Below are 16,292 nucleotides of genomic sequence, written 5' to 3' on the forward strand. Positions count from 1 at the left end.
AATGCAACATCAACAAAAGTAACAGTCCTTAAAATAGTATTCTACAACATTTCCTCTTTTTTGTCTAAATAAAAATAAAGGTTTTAATTTTAACATAGTAAAACTACAAACAACAAAAACAATGATCAAGTAGGATTGACAACATTCTGTCCATTTGTAGTTGGCATATTCAAAGAAAATATTACATTATTTATCCTATCTTAGTGAACCCAAAATTTTACACCTAATTTACTTTCTATCATCACTAAGGGAAACTGCAACTGTAACTATTTAGTCTTCAACTCCATCAAAGATCCAGAAGGATGTTAATATTATAAATGCCATATTCTATATGTCTTTGAAAGACTTGAAGACCTATCTATATATCTAAAATATATCTCTTTAACTTAGAAACATACCTAACTCCAATCTACAGTTTTGATTGTTAGAAATGACTGACTACTGACCTATATTTCTTGATTGTCCTATATATTTTATAGTAATAGCTTTCAAAAACTAGAACTTTACCTTTTATTTATTTATTTGTTTGTTTGTTTGTTTGTTTTTTTGAGACAGGGTTTCTCTGTGTAGCTTTGTGCCTTTCCTGGATCTTGCTTTGCAGACCAGGCTGGCCTCGAACTTATAGAGATCCGCCTGCCTCTGCCTCCCGAGTGCTGGGATTAAAGGTGTTCGCCACCATTGCCTGGCTATTTATTTATTTATTTAAAAGAGGGCACCAGATCTCATTACAGATGGTTGAGCCACCATATGGGTGCTGGGAATTGAACTCTTGACCTCCAAAAGAGCAGCCAGTGTTCTTAACCTCTGAGCCATCTCTCCAGCCCTACCTTAAATTTTTATCAATATACAAAAATCCTTTAAACAAGAGTAGAAACATATATACAGTGTAACAAAAATATCTTAAATTTTGTATCAATATTCTATATTTCCCTAAATGGTAACAAATGTCCATAACCCACCAAATAACCAAAACCACCCACAACCCCTAACTCTTGGGAATGTGGGTGTAGTTTTCTCCATACTGCCTCCTGCTGTCTGTGGATGAAGTATGTTTAGGGTCCCAGAGAGAAAATTTGAGATAATGACCAAGTCCTGGGAACAGCAGTAACCTTTGCTGATAGATATCACTTGTCAAGTTTCAGGAGGTCTTGCCTGATCAAACCTAATCTATATTAACCCTAAAGGAATCCACAGCCTCTCATCTCCTGTGGGAACAAAACTCCAACACATTTTTGACTTCCATTTGACAAATATATTTTTCTACTTCTTAAAAGTTAAGGCATTCCTAACGTATATAAGCCGATTGATTTCAATAGTCCCTCTTTCAATTCCAGGTCTCTTTGCAGCTGTCCTTTGCTTTTCAACAGTCAGAACATTCGAAATCAACACAATAACATACAGGATTCAGACTCCCTGTGTATCTCCCATCTTACATGGCTCTTTGTTTTACTCTCTCTTTAAAGACTTTATTTTATAAACTACTCATTTTTTCTATGATTATACCCCTTTCCTTTTCTTAAGCCTACGCACATTGTTAAACAGACTGTAACCTGCTTATATGGTTTTTCCATCTGGTCCTCTTTAATTGCATGTCTTCAGCCTCTTTTGATCATATGAGCAAACCTTAGACTGCTAACCTACACCTGGATTCTCCGTGTGTGACTCTCAGCTGGCTCTGCCCACTTATTGGGCGATGAAAACCAAGCTTGAAACTCGCTGCCCGTTGGTTGGAGGTTTGTCTGACCAGGAACTGCATTTAGCTTTCCTAGAGCTCTAGAATGCCAATGCTTACACTGTGGCAGGTGTTTTTATTAGTTTTTCTATATTCCCCTAAATGATAACAAACATCCATAGCCCACCAAATAACCAAAACCACCCACAACCCCTAACTCTTGGGAATGGGGGCATACTTTTCTCCTTACTGCCTCCTGCTGTCTGTGGACCAAGTATCTTTAGGGCCCTACTTAACTTACTAGCTGCTCAAGGGGGCTCAGTGACCGGCAGAAACTGTCTGGCCAAAACTCTTAAAGGAGCCGTATCCCTCTTTTGTTGTTATTGTTCAGCTTCCTCAGGCTCTAGATGGATATTTAAGCCCCACATTGAGCACCAAAATGTTGTTTGTTTTTTTCTTTTTGGAGGGGCCCGCCACCTAGCTACCAAATAAATTCACACACGGAGGCTTATTATTATTTATGAACACCCTGCCTTAGCTTGGCTTAGTTTCTAGCTGGCTTTTCTTTACTTGAATTATCCCATTTACCTTTTGCCTCTGGGCTTTTCCCGTTCTCTAACTTCTGTAAATCTTACTCTTCCTCCATTGCTGGTAGTGTAGCTGGGTGGCTGGCCCCTGAAGTCCTCCACCTTCTCTATGGCTACTTCTTTTCAAATCCTCTCTTCTCAGATTTCTCTTTCTATAACTTCTCTCTGCCTGCCAGCCCCTCCCATCCTTCCTCCTGCCTCACTATTGGCCATTTGGCTTATTATTAGACCATCAGGTGTTTTATACAGGCACAGGAACACAGCTTCACAGAGTTAAACAAATGCAACATCAACAAAAGTAACACACCCTGAAATAATATTCTACTACATAGGTTTACTTTAGACACGTGCAATTTACTTGCCTTCCATTATCCATTGTCTACTTACATCCAACAAAGCTGGTGTCTGGGCTCCAGTGCTGCTGCAGCACAGACTGCCTAGTTACAAAGCTGCCTGAGGCTCACAGTCCAGGACTGAGGTACTGGTGGAAGCTGAGGCCTCACGGCTGCAGTTCCATAGGGCAGGAGGTGAGTGCAACCATGTGGTATAACCCTCGTGGAGCAGAGCGGTGGGCTCCTGATCTGAACATTGCCCTCAGGCCTCCTTCCCAGCCTCTGCCATGGGCCTGTTTTTAGTATTCCTGTCTTGGAGGCCATCGCCCCTGTGCCCCCTCTTCTGTTACTCAGCCCTGGGTCCCTTTGGCCCTTGTGGAGAAAATGCTTCTTAGCCTCACTGACCCTCAGGCTGTTGTTCCTCAGGGCTGACAGCTTCCTGTTAGCTTGCTTCGGTGAGGAGATTTCCCCCTCACACTTCCTGCCCTTCTGCCCCCCGACACTCAGGAGGAGAGCTACCTGTTGTGGACAGGGAGCCCTCTCCTGGCGTGTGACATGAGGGAGGCTGGACTTGGTCCTGTGCAGTCACTGTTCCTTACACACCCCAAGTTGAGTCCCAGCTGAGGCCGGAGACATTGTGGAAGGACTTGCTTAGCTGTCTTTTTCAAATGTCTCTCTTGCCTTGGTCTGTGCTGACACTCTGTGGCTACCGTAAGCAGTCCCGGCGGCTTTCCCGTTGCCTTCCTACGCTGATGAGACTGAAATCCAGACACGTAAATCCCAGCTCTGCTGAGCCGTGTGGCATGTCCCAGACATGGCGATGAAGAATGAAGCCAGTCTGTAGATGGAAGTTCTTCTCCAAGGTCAGAGGCATCTGGAAAATCACCCCCTTTATTTTCTTTTAGAATGTTCCGTTGTTTTTGAGAATTTCATACATGTCTACAATGAAATATGACCATATAACCCTAAGTTCCCCTTTTGCAACTGCCCCATAGCCCAAACCCTTCCCAGCATGCCTCTTCCCTCCTATATTTATGTCCTCTCTTGTTTTCTTTTGATAACCCACTACATGCAGTTATTGCTGCTCATATGTGCGAGGGTATAGGGCCATCCACTGGAACTGGAGACTAACAGTAGCTACAGCCTCAGAAAACAATGGTTTTTCCCTCCTCTAGCAGCTACCCACTGCCAACAGCTCCTTAGTATGAGATGAGGCCTGGAAATGATCTATCCCACCTATGCTGGGGTTTTAGTTGTCTTGACCTTGCTCAGGTAACCACAGCTGCTATGAATTCACTAATGCAATGGCTGTGGCATGTCCAGAAGGATTTCACACACTCCTTCCTGCCCTCTGACACTCACTTTCTTTCTGGGTTCTCTTCCTCGATGTTCCCTGAACCTTGATGATGGGGAGATTACTACAGACGTCTTGTTTGGGGCTGAGCACTTAGTCTCATCACTCGGACCAGCTGTGCTTCTCTCCACCGACTGCCCCCTCTGCAAAAGGAAGCTTCTTTGCTCAAGGTTGAGAGCAGCCCAGGTCTATGGGCACAAAAATAAGGTTTAGTAGAGTAGGCAATTTTACAGCATGAGCATTTAGCAAAATAACAATAGCAGGTTATACCTTAGGGCCTACCATTTTTTTTTCCAACAGGATTATAGTACCACATATGAAACTCTCCTGTGGAGCAGGCTTCAAGTCCAGTCACAGAACAATCAGTCATCCCATAACAGTCTTTCCACTGTTGTCCCAGGGGGCACAGGGACAGGTCAGTACTGAAGCATGCAGGGTCCGGTGCTGGATAAAATCATTAATGTCTTTCTCCCCCTGCAGCCTGCAGAGCATCTTCTGGCATCATGAAAGCCAGTGCATGGCTATTATACAAAGTGGACACAGAGCCTGGAAAATGCTTCAGCTGGCAAGTGCATGCCATGCAAGCATGAGAACTGGAGTTCTGATCCCCAACATCCACATAAGACGATAGATGTGGTGGCATGTGCTTGTAACCATAGCACAGGGAAGATAGAGATATGAGGATCCCTGGGGCTTGTTGGCTAACTGGTGACAACCAGTGAGCTCCAGGTTCAGTGAGAGACCTTGTCTAAAAAAATAAGGTGAGTTCACTTAGATTCCCTGAATCTTGACCCACCAGGTATCCCTGCTCCTTCTCATCCCAGAGGCCTCCCAACTTCATACTTCCCTACCTTGTTGTTCAATCCCACAACCACTGGTCGACTCAAGAGCATCTAGACTTGGAGAGCCATCCCATAAGGTGCTGGGGGAGAGGGCCAGTAAGGGGTGTGCTGACCTTTTGATAGAGATTGTTAACAGAGGGTGTAGCCAACTCTAAAAAGAAAATTAGGGATAGAACCTGCAGCCCTCAATGACAGTCCCACAGAGGAAAGCATCTCAATACTCTCATGAACATTGTACATACCTACACCCAAATCAGAAGGATGACTTGAATGAAAAGACAGACAGACAAACTCAACCCCAAACTGCTTTAAATGTTAAAGTCCCAGAGAAGAAACAAAAGGAACATGAAGAGCTATGACAATGTATACCCCTCAAATTGCTAATTCCATAGTGAGAATGACCTGGAAGAACTCCCTTACAAAGAGTTCGAAATAATGATTATAACTGTGTTTAAACCATTTAAAGAAGATACGAAAATGCTCCAAGAGAAAAATATCAAGGGTCCGAATGAAACAGAGATATCAATGCAAGTTGTGAAAATAGAGTCCAATCAAGAGGTAGAACTCCTGAAGAAAACCCAAGTTAAAATGATTCTGGAAATGAAAAAGTCAATATGCCAAATGAAAACTTCATTTGAAAGATTCACCAATAGAATGATCATGTGGAAAGCCTGTCAACCCTAGAAGACAAAGAAGAGGAACTGGTTCACTAATTAAAGTCAATGATAAATAAAAATAATGAACAGAGTGTGGGTATGATTTGGGACACTGCAGAAAGACCCAACCTTCAGATTGTAAGTACAGAAGAAGGAGAAGAATACCACACCAAAGGCATAAAAATATCTTCAGTAAAAAGTCATACAAGAAAAAATTTCCAAACCTAGAGAAGGAGATGCCCATGTAGACGCAAGAGGCCTACAGAACACCAAATAGACAGAACCAGAAAATAAAGCTCCATAACACATTGTAGTTTAAACATTACAAATACAAAATGAAGAATAGGTATTAGAAGCTGGAAGAGAGAAAGGTCCAGTTATTTACAAAGGCAAATTCATCTACCTCATTAACAGTAGTACTTGATTATTCAATAGAAACTTAAGAAAATATCTATCTATCTATCTGTCTGTCTGTCTATTTATCTATCATTTTATGTGTATGGGTCTTTTTACTGCATGCATGTTTGTGCACCACATGCATAAGGTGTCCACAGAGGCCAGAAGAGGGCACTGAATCATGTGGAACTGGAGTTACAAATGGTTGCTAGCTGCTGTGTGGTACTAGGAATCAAATCCAAGGTCTTTGCAAGAGCAACAAGTTCTTTCAACTACTGAGCCATCTCTCCAGCCCCTCAATAGAAACTTTCAAGGCCAGATGCCTGGAAAGACAAATTCCAAATTCTGAAAGATCCTAACTCTAAACCTAGAATATTATACCCAGAAAAACTATTAAATTCAAGGAGAAATTAAAACTTTCCACAGCAAAAACAGATTAAAGGTGTCTGTGACACTGGCCAGCTCCGCAGAGGATTCTGGAAGTAATACTTGAGACAGAAGGGAAAGATAAACACACATGAGGGGACAGGGCCTAAATCAAGCATGAAGAGGTATGGGGATGGGAAGTGCTGGGGTGTCAGGAGGCTTAACCAAAGTGAAGGAAGGGGTACATGGATAGCTGTCCTCAAACCTACAAACCTTCAGCACAAGGAAAAACTTAATTTGAGGGGATAGTAGAACACAGGTAATATGAAAATAGAGGGAGGGAGTTTTCTCTTTCTTCTTTCTCTCCCTCCCTCCCTCCCTCCTTCCCTTTCTCCCTTCTTTCCTTCCTTTCTTTTTCCTCCTCCTCTTTTTTTTTTTTTTTTTGAGACAGGGTTTCTCTATGTGACAGCTCTGGTGGTTCTGGATCTCACTCTGTAGACCAGGCTGGTCTCGAACTCACAGAACTTCACCTGCCTCTACCTCTGTGTGCTGGGATTAAAGGTGTGCACCATCATGCCTGGCAGGAAGGGGTTTTAGTGTTAAAGATTTAAGTGTGGAATGGGGGGTTGGGGGAACTGGGGAGCAGAGAGGATAAAGATTAGGTTAGCCAAAGCTAGGGATCTGTGAAGAAGCCTTATGGGAATTCACTACTTTGTAAGCTACCTAAAATTATTTGAACTAAGTATATGCTTGGGTGAACAATGTTGCTCGCAAGAAATGGGTTAGGTTGGGTATGGTGGCACATGCTTTTAGTCCTAGCACTAAGGAGGCAGAGGCAGGAGGATCTTTGATTTCAAGATGGACCTTGCATGCTACAGTATCATTCTGCCCAGTAATATGTGCCCACTGCCCACTGGTACAATAGTTGACAAGATGGTTATGGGTGTAACCAAGTGCTTTCTGACTGGGTTTGAGGCCTGTTCCACAGGAAAGAACTTCATGTCCGATACCCGGTCAAAAGCCTCTGACCAGCGAGATCGTAGGTCCTGTGGGGAATCTAGTCTTGTCATGTTCAATGCTCAAACCACCTTCTACACATGTTTGTGTATACTCACAGGTTTGTGTGGCTCTCAGGTGTGGTCAGAGAAGCCCCTTCCTGTAGTGGGTAGTGGTTACTGCAGATTCATAACTGGCCAAACTGCCACTTATAAACAACATCTGTATAAGCCTCCCCTATCCAAGGCTCAGGGAACATGGAGGAGGGGGTGAAAAGCATGTAAGAGGTAGCAGATGGGAGTCGTGCTGTGAGGTACTGGCTTCTGAACATGACATGGCCACTGCACACAGCAATCACAGCAGCTCTTGCCCTTTCTCGGTTGTCCACCAGAACTAGATAGTAAGATCGTATTGCTGAAGATCCACTTATTTTGGTTGCAGAGTTTAGAAAAATCCATCTTGACTGGCCAGGAACTCTTTCAGAGTACTGGAGCTGCTACACCACCTGTTGGAGAGGAAGGGGCATCAGTGGTGACACCCAGAGCTGGATCAAAACAAGATCAAGTCAGTCAAAATCCCCTTGGTGGGGAGCTATTAGCAGTTGGCTGCTCAGGGAGGGGACGCCACTCTCCTTTGGGGACATGGCCTCTGGTAGGTTGCCCATGACCCAGTAGATGCCACCATGCTCATGTGTATGTGGACATCACTAATTGGACTTTGATTAATAATAATAATAATAATAATAATAATAATAATAATAATAATAAAAGGGAGACATGGGGAGCACTACAAGAAGTTGGAGGGAAGTAGTGGCAGGTGGATGTGATCAAAATACATTGTACGTATATATGTATGAAAAATTTAAAAAACAAATAGGGACTGGAGAGATGGCTCAATGGTTAAGAGCACTGGCTGCTCTTCCAGAGGTCCTGAGTTCAATTCCCAGCAACCACATGGCAGCTCACAACTGTCTATAACTCCAGTTCTGGGAGATCTAACACCCTCACACAGACATATATGCAGGCAAAACACCAGTGCACTAAATAAAAAAGATTAAAAAAGAATAAGTAAAAGCATTTTATTTTATTTATTTTTTAAAGATTTACTTATTTATTATGTATACAGCATTTTTGACTGCATGTATGAAGAGGGCACCAGATCTCATTACAGATGTTTATGAGCCACCATGTGGTTGCTGGGAATTGAACTCAGGACCTCTGGAAGAGCAGTCAGTGCTCTTAACCTCTGAGCCATCTCTCCAGCCACCAATAAAAGCATTTTAAAAATAAAATGAAGGGTGATTGAAGAAGATCCACAGCATTGACCTCTGACCTATATATGCAAACACATACACGGACATGTACACACATAAAACACACACATGCATGCTCACTTCAGTAGCACATATACTAAAAATGGAACAACAGAGAAGATTAACATGGCCTCTGAGCAAAGATGAGATGCAAATTCTTAAAGTGTGCCATAAAAAACCCACACACTATAAATACATGAATAAATATGTAAATGTGGGACACTTGCCACAGACAGGGAATAGTGATCTCTTTAATTTCCTGCTGAGTCTTCATCCTCTTCTTGTCTTCTCCCCCTCCCGCACAGCACCTTCATACGGCTGCCTCTGGGCTCAGAGCCTTCCTGGGGCTGCGATGTGAATCTGGTTGCCTTGCATTCCGCCCCATGCCCACCCACTGCTACCTGAACTTACCACCACCGCGAGCTGTTCCCAATCTTGTGGCATCTCTTTCTCTTCTCCTCCGGACCTTGTCAGTTTAGTTATTGGTCACAGGCACTTACCCGGGTTCACATTTTGGCGGTGGTCTCCTTACTGTGTGACCTAGTCTCCCCATGCCTCCTCATCTGAGAGCTGGGTCTTTACTGGGAGCGCTGAGATTCTGAGCAGCAGCCTCCGGAGGGGCCAGAGAAGCAAGCATCTGGCTTTGTTACCAGATTCTGTCTTGGTGGCATTTGGGGGAGAACACTGGTGAGTGCACGTGTTCAACCTTCATGTTTGAGTGCAAGACTCAAAGATGTCTGCATTCGCCAGAGCTGTTTGTGTCTAGACAGGGTCTCCCTGTGTAGCCCAGGCTGCCCTCAGACGTGGGACCCTTCCGCCTCAGCTTCCCATAGGCTTGTACGGCACTCCTGGCAGGACTGACTTTAATTAAGACTTCACTCTTACTCGGTGACGAAGGAATATTATGGATAAAAGAATAAGTACGTTTTACCAGTCAACAAGCTGCCCTTGGAAGCATTTGTGCTGACCAAAACTTGGCAAAGAAACCAAAGCCTCTTGGTACAATCAGTGCTGCACAAATTTAATTAGGTGGAATTAATACAATTGATAGTCATAACGGCCGTGGAGACCATGAGGTCACCCTTCGCTCCGGGTGAGCACTGTGTGAATTCAGTTTCACTGTAGAAAATTGATGTGGAAAGGGTTTTATTTGCTGTTTACAATCACGATCAAAGCCGGGCGGTGGTGGCACACATCTATAATCCCAGCACTCGGGAGGCAGAGGAAGGTGGGTCTCTGAGTTCGAGACCAGCCTGGTCTAGTCCAGGACAGGCTCCAAAAAAAAAAAAACAAAAAAACAAAAAACAATCACGATCAAGAGGAACGGCTTTCTGGTTCGGCAGCATTGATGGGTGCCCTCTTGGACTGTTTGGACTTCGGCCGCAGGAGAGAGGCCTTCTGGGAATCAGCTGGTGTTACAGCGTTTCGGGAGCCCGAACAAGGGGAGAGGCAGAATTTCACAGAGACCTCTTTGGTCACATCCTCTGGTCACATCTGGCTGTGGTGGAGGAGGGCTATAAGGCTATGTGTTCCCTTCCCAGTACTAGGAATGGGCTTCAGGTACTTGCACAGGTGAGTCCTAGGAGGAGAGGCCATGTCCCCGAGAGGAGACGGAAGTCGGGTAAAACTGCCACTCTGGCTGGGTGGGGCGGGCAGAGATGCAGTGATGCAGAGAGGCCACCAGAGGGTGCCCAAGCACTGTCATTTGGCCGCTGAAGGCTGAGCAGCTGCTGCAGGGCCTGAGGCTGACCTGCCTGCCAGTGTTGACAGGACCCTGACAAGACTCTGATGACCCCAAAGCTGAGCATGCCTCGGACTGCCGGGGCCTGGGCCAATCTCTTGACCAAATCCTGATCTTCATGGAAGCTGGTCCTGTGGAGTTGCCTGCTCCCTGCCGGCATGCAATGAAAACATTCATTGTCCGGGCAGAGGACCAGGAGCTGCTGCAGGCAATGCAAGAAGCCAAGTGAGAAGCCTCTTATTGGAGAAAGGGCATGATGGCAACCACAAGAGGACGTGGGGCTCGTCACTGCAATCCAGAGGACTCGACGTGGTTAGCGGAAGAGAGTGGGGCTGTGTGGAGACTTAGGCTAAAATATATGTCTTGTTGGAAGGACGTTAGGATCAATAAATTCCATAAATGAGTTGGATGGCTCCCAGAGCAATCACCATAAAATGACAAAGTATAATGTTCGAAACCAGAAGAAGCCGGGCGGTGTTGGTGCACGCCTTTAATCCCAGCATTCAGGAGGCAGAAGTGGATAGATCTCTGTGAGTTCGAGGCCAGCCTAGTTTACAGAGTGAGTTCCAGAATAGCCAGGGCTACACAGAGACACCCTGTCTCGAAAAACCAAATATCTATCCATCCATCTATCTATCTATTGGCAGGATGAACACAGGAAGGAAATAGAAAATGCCATGAACAAGAAAATCCCACAATGGGAACTAAGACAGAAGACCCTGGTAATGGCAGCAAAAGCGGCAGCTTAAACTAACCACTCAGAAGAGGTTCATGTGTTGAAGTAAGAACCATCCTACACCAGAGTGACTTTACAATTAAAGCCTACAGATAAAAACACAGGGCTTCAGGGGGTAAAGTGCTTGCCTAATGAGTGTGGATACCTGAGTTTGAATCCTCAGAGCCTGCACGGAGCCAGGTGTGGTAACCTGTGTCTGTAACCCCAATGCTCCTAAGGTAATGACAGGATCCCCAGAAACATGCACTCCAACTATCCTGGTGTGTGCAGTTGTGAACAACAGAGAGACCTTGTCTCAAACAAAGGGGGAGGTGAGGACTGACACCTGAGGGTGTCCCTTGACCTCCACATGTGCCCATGTCATGTGTGTGTGTCTGCCTCTGAGGTTTTTTTGGAGGTATGGAAGGACCTTGACCCTGTGGTATTGTGTTCCCCCAAAATATTGAGCACCCTAATAAATTTATCTGGGGTCAGAGAACAGACAGCCACTAGATACAGAGACCAGAAAATGGTGACACTCATGCCTTTAATCCTAACATTCCAGAGGCAGAAATCCCTCTGGATCTCTGTGAGTTCAAGGCCACATTGGAAACAGCCAGGCATGGTGACTCACGCCTTTAATCCCAGAGAGCGAGCCTTTAATCCCAGGGAGTGATGGCAGAAAACAGAAAGGTATATAAGGCATGAGGACCAGAAACTAGAAGCATTTGGCTGGTTAAGCTTTTAGGCTTTGAGCAGCAGTTCAGCTGAGATTCATCTGGATGAGGACTCAGAAGCTTGCAGTCTGAGGAAACAAGACCAGCTGAGGAACTGGCAAGGTGAGGAAGCTGTGGGTTGTTCTGCTTCTCTGATCTTCCAGCGTTCACCCCAATAACTGGCCTTGGGTTTGATTTTATTAGTAAGTACCTTTAAGATTCCCGCTACATCACTCACATCACTCGCTTTCTTTCCCTGCTCTCCAGATCCCTCCTGGTCTGGTAGAGCATGCAGTGATGTAACTGGACACTAGGGGGCATCTAAGCTCCATGCGCCAGTGTGATCTGATGGCCCTGGCAAGCTGTTCCTGGCCACAGTGGTACCCTGTTGGCAAAAGGTCTCTCACCAGGTCTTAGAAACTCAACAAGTACTGGAGATACAAGGGCAGGTAAGGAGCGGTGTCCCCCCATTCTGCGGACACCCGATCAACACTGTCTCACCTCAGTAACAAACCATTTTTGGTCTTGTTGTGGCCATGTGTCCACATGGGAAATAGGAGCTCAGTCTTCCCAGGGCCCTGGCTCTGGCCTTGGGATCCATTGCCAGTGACTGTGTACAAACCCTGTACAGAGCTTCGGGACTACCACAGGGTACACGAGCCTCAGGGTGTCCTCCATTATCTTTGGTATAAACCTTCAGCCCTGACATGACCCCCACATACACCCCTTACCTTCTTGGATAGATGGAACACATACCACACGCACAGCAGGGGATGACCATGAGGGGAGCATGAGTTTTGGGCCGGTCTCCCCAAACTGCAGTCTAAGTCTGCAACCCCAACTTGGTCACCGAGAGGACTTGTGTCCTCTCCTACCTCAAGTAGACTGGGCAGTCCCTTTTCACAAGAGCGTCTGTGAGCAGCAGATGTAGTGTCCCAGTGGCCACACCGTGGCAGCAGAGCTCTGCTCCCGTGGACACCAAACATGTGCTTGGTTGGTCCTGGGAGGTCATGGCCTGACCATGGTGGGGGCTGTGGAGCCTGACACATGCTCTTCTTCTACCTTAAAATAGGACCAGTTCTCACCTAATACAGACTTGACTCTAAATACTTCTACCTTAAAATAGGACCAGTTCTCACCTAATACAGACTTGACTCTAAATATCCCAGAATTGCCACACCTTGGCTCTAGATTCAGAGAATCCTGGCCAGTAGTGAGACTTTAAAATCATCATATGAACTCTGGAACCCTGTTTCTACCAGTGTTCATCTCTGTCCATGCCTCAATCATTTATGGTAATGTGAACAGTTGTGTGTGGGCTTCAGTGGGGAGGATTAGAGACACAGATGTGTAAGTGCGTGTGCACGTGCGAGCGCGTGCGCATGCACACACACCCTACAGTCATGTGTACTTTCTCTAAGCCTGTGTTTGTCACTAGTACCTGAGTGTCCGTCCACCTGGCTGGGTGGAGCCAGTTCTTTGAGCTTGGCTTGGCAGAGCACGCAATGGTGCATCTAGCCACCAGGGGGCACACGAGCGCTGCACTTGCTCATTGCGGAGACTCAGCAGGTGTACCGGGTGTTGGTTGACTTGCCAGTGAGTGAGACCTGACTCAGCAGATCCAGGGCGGGGACTGACCATCCTCTCTCAGTGCTAGATACTGAGTTTCCCATCAGACCTCAGAAACTCAGCGGCCCACAAGAAAGTACAGGTGGGGTTGGCTGGAGACACTGGTCCTCAGGGTTCCTTAATTCTGACGAAATTTCCTGAACACACCTTCATTTCAGTCATACACCCTCTTTGTGCCTGGTGTTGCCATGTGCCCACATGGAGTGTGGAGTCTAGCTGCTAAGGAGCCTGGCTTGGGCTTTGGAACCTGCTGATAGTAACCGTGCACATGATCACAGACAGAGCCTGGCTGAGCATTACGCCGTGAGAGGGGCATGAACCTCTGGGTGTGTAAGCCTGCCCCCCTACCTTGACCACCAAGTACAGGGCAAGCACATTTCCTCTACCCTTAGATAGATGGGACACATGTTCTTTCTCACCATAACAGGGCATGTGCCCTCTCCCACACTAGGGAAAGGAACGACTGACCCCACCTGCCTTGAGAAAACGGTCCTTCCCCGACCTGCTTTAATAAGAACCTCCTGAGGGCTGTGTGTGCAATTTTGCCAGTGGCCACATGGTGTCAGCAGAGCCTTGCTCGTGCAGGTCCCGGTCTCCAGCAGGTTAGAAGAAGCAGGGCTGTGGGATTAGCAACCTGACTGCAGGAGACACTGGAGCTCAGCCCAGGCTTGGAGCCCAGGGTCCTTCCTTCCTTAGCCCAGACTCAACTCTAAACATCCCAGAACTTCCACACGTTGGCTCCAGACTCAGTGGTGACCCTCTCTCAGACTGACAATGGTAACCCACCCACTTGTGGTAATGTGAACAATTGTACAGGGCCTCAATGGGGAGGATTAGAGACATGGGTGTGTAAACAAGCACACGTACATGCACACGCACACGAACACACAGAGTCATGTGCACTCTCTGGGTAGGGTATGTTTTTGTCATCTCTACCTGAGAGTCCTCCCAGCTGGGTCTGTGGGGCCAATTCTTTTTTTTTTTTAATTGAAAATATATTTTTTTTATACACTATATTCTGATCAGGATTTCCCTCCACATCTCTTCCCAGATGCTACCCACCTCTCCACCGATCCAACTTTCTCTCTTTAGAAAACAAACAGGTAAACAAACAAACAAACAAACAAACAAACCAGAATAAAACAAATCAGAAAAAAAGCACAAGAAACACACACACACACACACACACACACACACACACACACACACCCATAAAATAAAAAAATTGGAAATCATAATATACAAACAAAAGACCAGTGAGTTAAAAAAAAAAAGCCCAAACAAAATCTATGAGATTACAAAACAAACAAACAACCAAACAACCAACCCTCCAAAAATCCCAGGGCGCTTGTTTTGGGCTGGCCATCGACTTCTGGGCAGGGGGCTCCATCCAGTGTGGTCGGTATACCCAGTGACACTCCATTGGAGGAAACTAATTCTCCCTTTGTGAGCAGTTGTTAAATGAAGAGAGCTTCTAGATTAGGGATGGGGACTTGTGTCTGCTTCCCCTCTCAGTGATGAGAGCCCCCCTGGCTTGAACCTGTGCAGGCCCTGTGCATGCTGCCCCGGTCTCTCTGAGTTCCTATGTGTGCCAGGCATGCTGTGTCCAGAAGGCCTAGTTTCCTTTGCGTCCTCCATCCCTACTGGCTCTTTGCAGTCTTTTTGCCTCCTCTTGTGCATAGCTCCCTGAGCCCTGAGATGAGGGGTTTCATGAAGACATCCCACATAAGACGGAGTGTCCCAAGACCCCTCACCCTCAACACACTGCCCGGCTGCAGGTTCTGTATTAGTTCTCATCTCCTGCTTGACGGAGCTTCTCTGGTGATGTCTGAACAAGACGCTGGCCTATGAGTATAGCAAAGCGTTGTTAGGCGTCATTTTATCACTGTGCTTATTTAACAGGACAGTAGTGTTTGGCTTTCTTCTAGGTCCGAGGCCTATGCAGTCTCAGGTTAGACAGGGGTCCCATCTCACGGAGTGGGGCTTAAATCGGATGGGATGGTGGTTGGTGACTCCCATGACTCTTGTGCCTCTATTGCACCAGTGTGTCCTGCAGACAGGTCACAGTGTAGATGGAAGGGTTTGCAGCCCGGTTGGTGTCTACTCTTCTGCGGGGCCTTGCAGAGTACCTTCCAGTCCCATGAGACAGTCAGTAGGCTCCAGCTCAGCTTCTCGTGTTCGGTGAGATCGATGGGTGTTACTTCCATCAGCAAGGCCTGACTATAGTTTGTGGAGAGCAATCAATAGCCTTGGAAGTTACCTGAGCTGTTTGGGGTTTTCCATGGGATCTTTTGGCCAATAACTCAATTAGGCAAAACCCATTCCTGGTACTTGAAGTTCTGGTTGGTGGTGAGAAGTGCCGTGCTAGGCTTTGTCTCCCCATTATTTGGTGATGCCATTCATATTTATTACACACACACACACACACACACACACACACACACACACACACACACACACAGAGCTTCTACTGCAGTGGGTTTCTGTTTGACCCCTTCAAATGGGGGGTGGTGCCAAGTTTTGAATCTGGCTTGGCAGAGCAGACAATGGTGCATTTGTCCACCAGGGGGCACCCGAGCTATGCACCGTGGTCATAGTGGAGCCTCAGCAGGTGTACCAGATGCTTAGGCAATTGTGCCAATGTGACGTGACCCCACAAGGCACTGGTCAGCCCTAGGACTGGCCCTAACCATGTTTGCAAAGTATCACCAGGCCCTAGGAATCCAACAGGTCCTGGAGACAGGTACAGGTGGGGGTGGCTGGAGCTGCTGGCCCTGGATGTCTCCTAATTCTGTTGACACTCCCCCCCACCTCAGTCATAAATCCCTCCCCTCTTTCTTGCCTGGTATGTCCCCATGCATCTGTGTGGATTTGGGAATCTAGGGGGCCCAGGAGCCGGCCTTGGGGCTTTTTTTTTTTCCTTTTTCTTTCTTGAGACAGGGTTTCTCTGTAGCTTTGCGCCTTTCCTGGAACTCACT

General features: G+C 46.4%; 1 non-coding gene across 1 annotated transcript; it reads left to right on the forward strand.

Annotated features, from left to right (window-relative positions):
- Nucleotides 1-8,586: 8,586 nt before the first annotated feature.
- LOC118595880 lies at nucleotides 8,587-8,691 on the forward strand. Its single transcript, XR_004946578.1, has one exon. It is a non-coding gene; the product is annotated as a U6 spliceosomal RNA (small nuclear RNA).
- The last annotated feature ends 7,601 nt before the right edge of the window (nucleotides 8,692-16,292 follow it).

This window comes from Onychomys torridus, chromosome 14 (genome assembly GCF_903995425.1).
Source record: "Onychomys torridus chromosome 14, mOncTor1.1, whole genome shotgun sequence".
Classification (NCBI taxonomy): domain Eukaryota; kingdom Metazoa; phylum Chordata; class Mammalia; order Rodentia; family Cricetidae; genus Onychomys; species Onychomys torridus.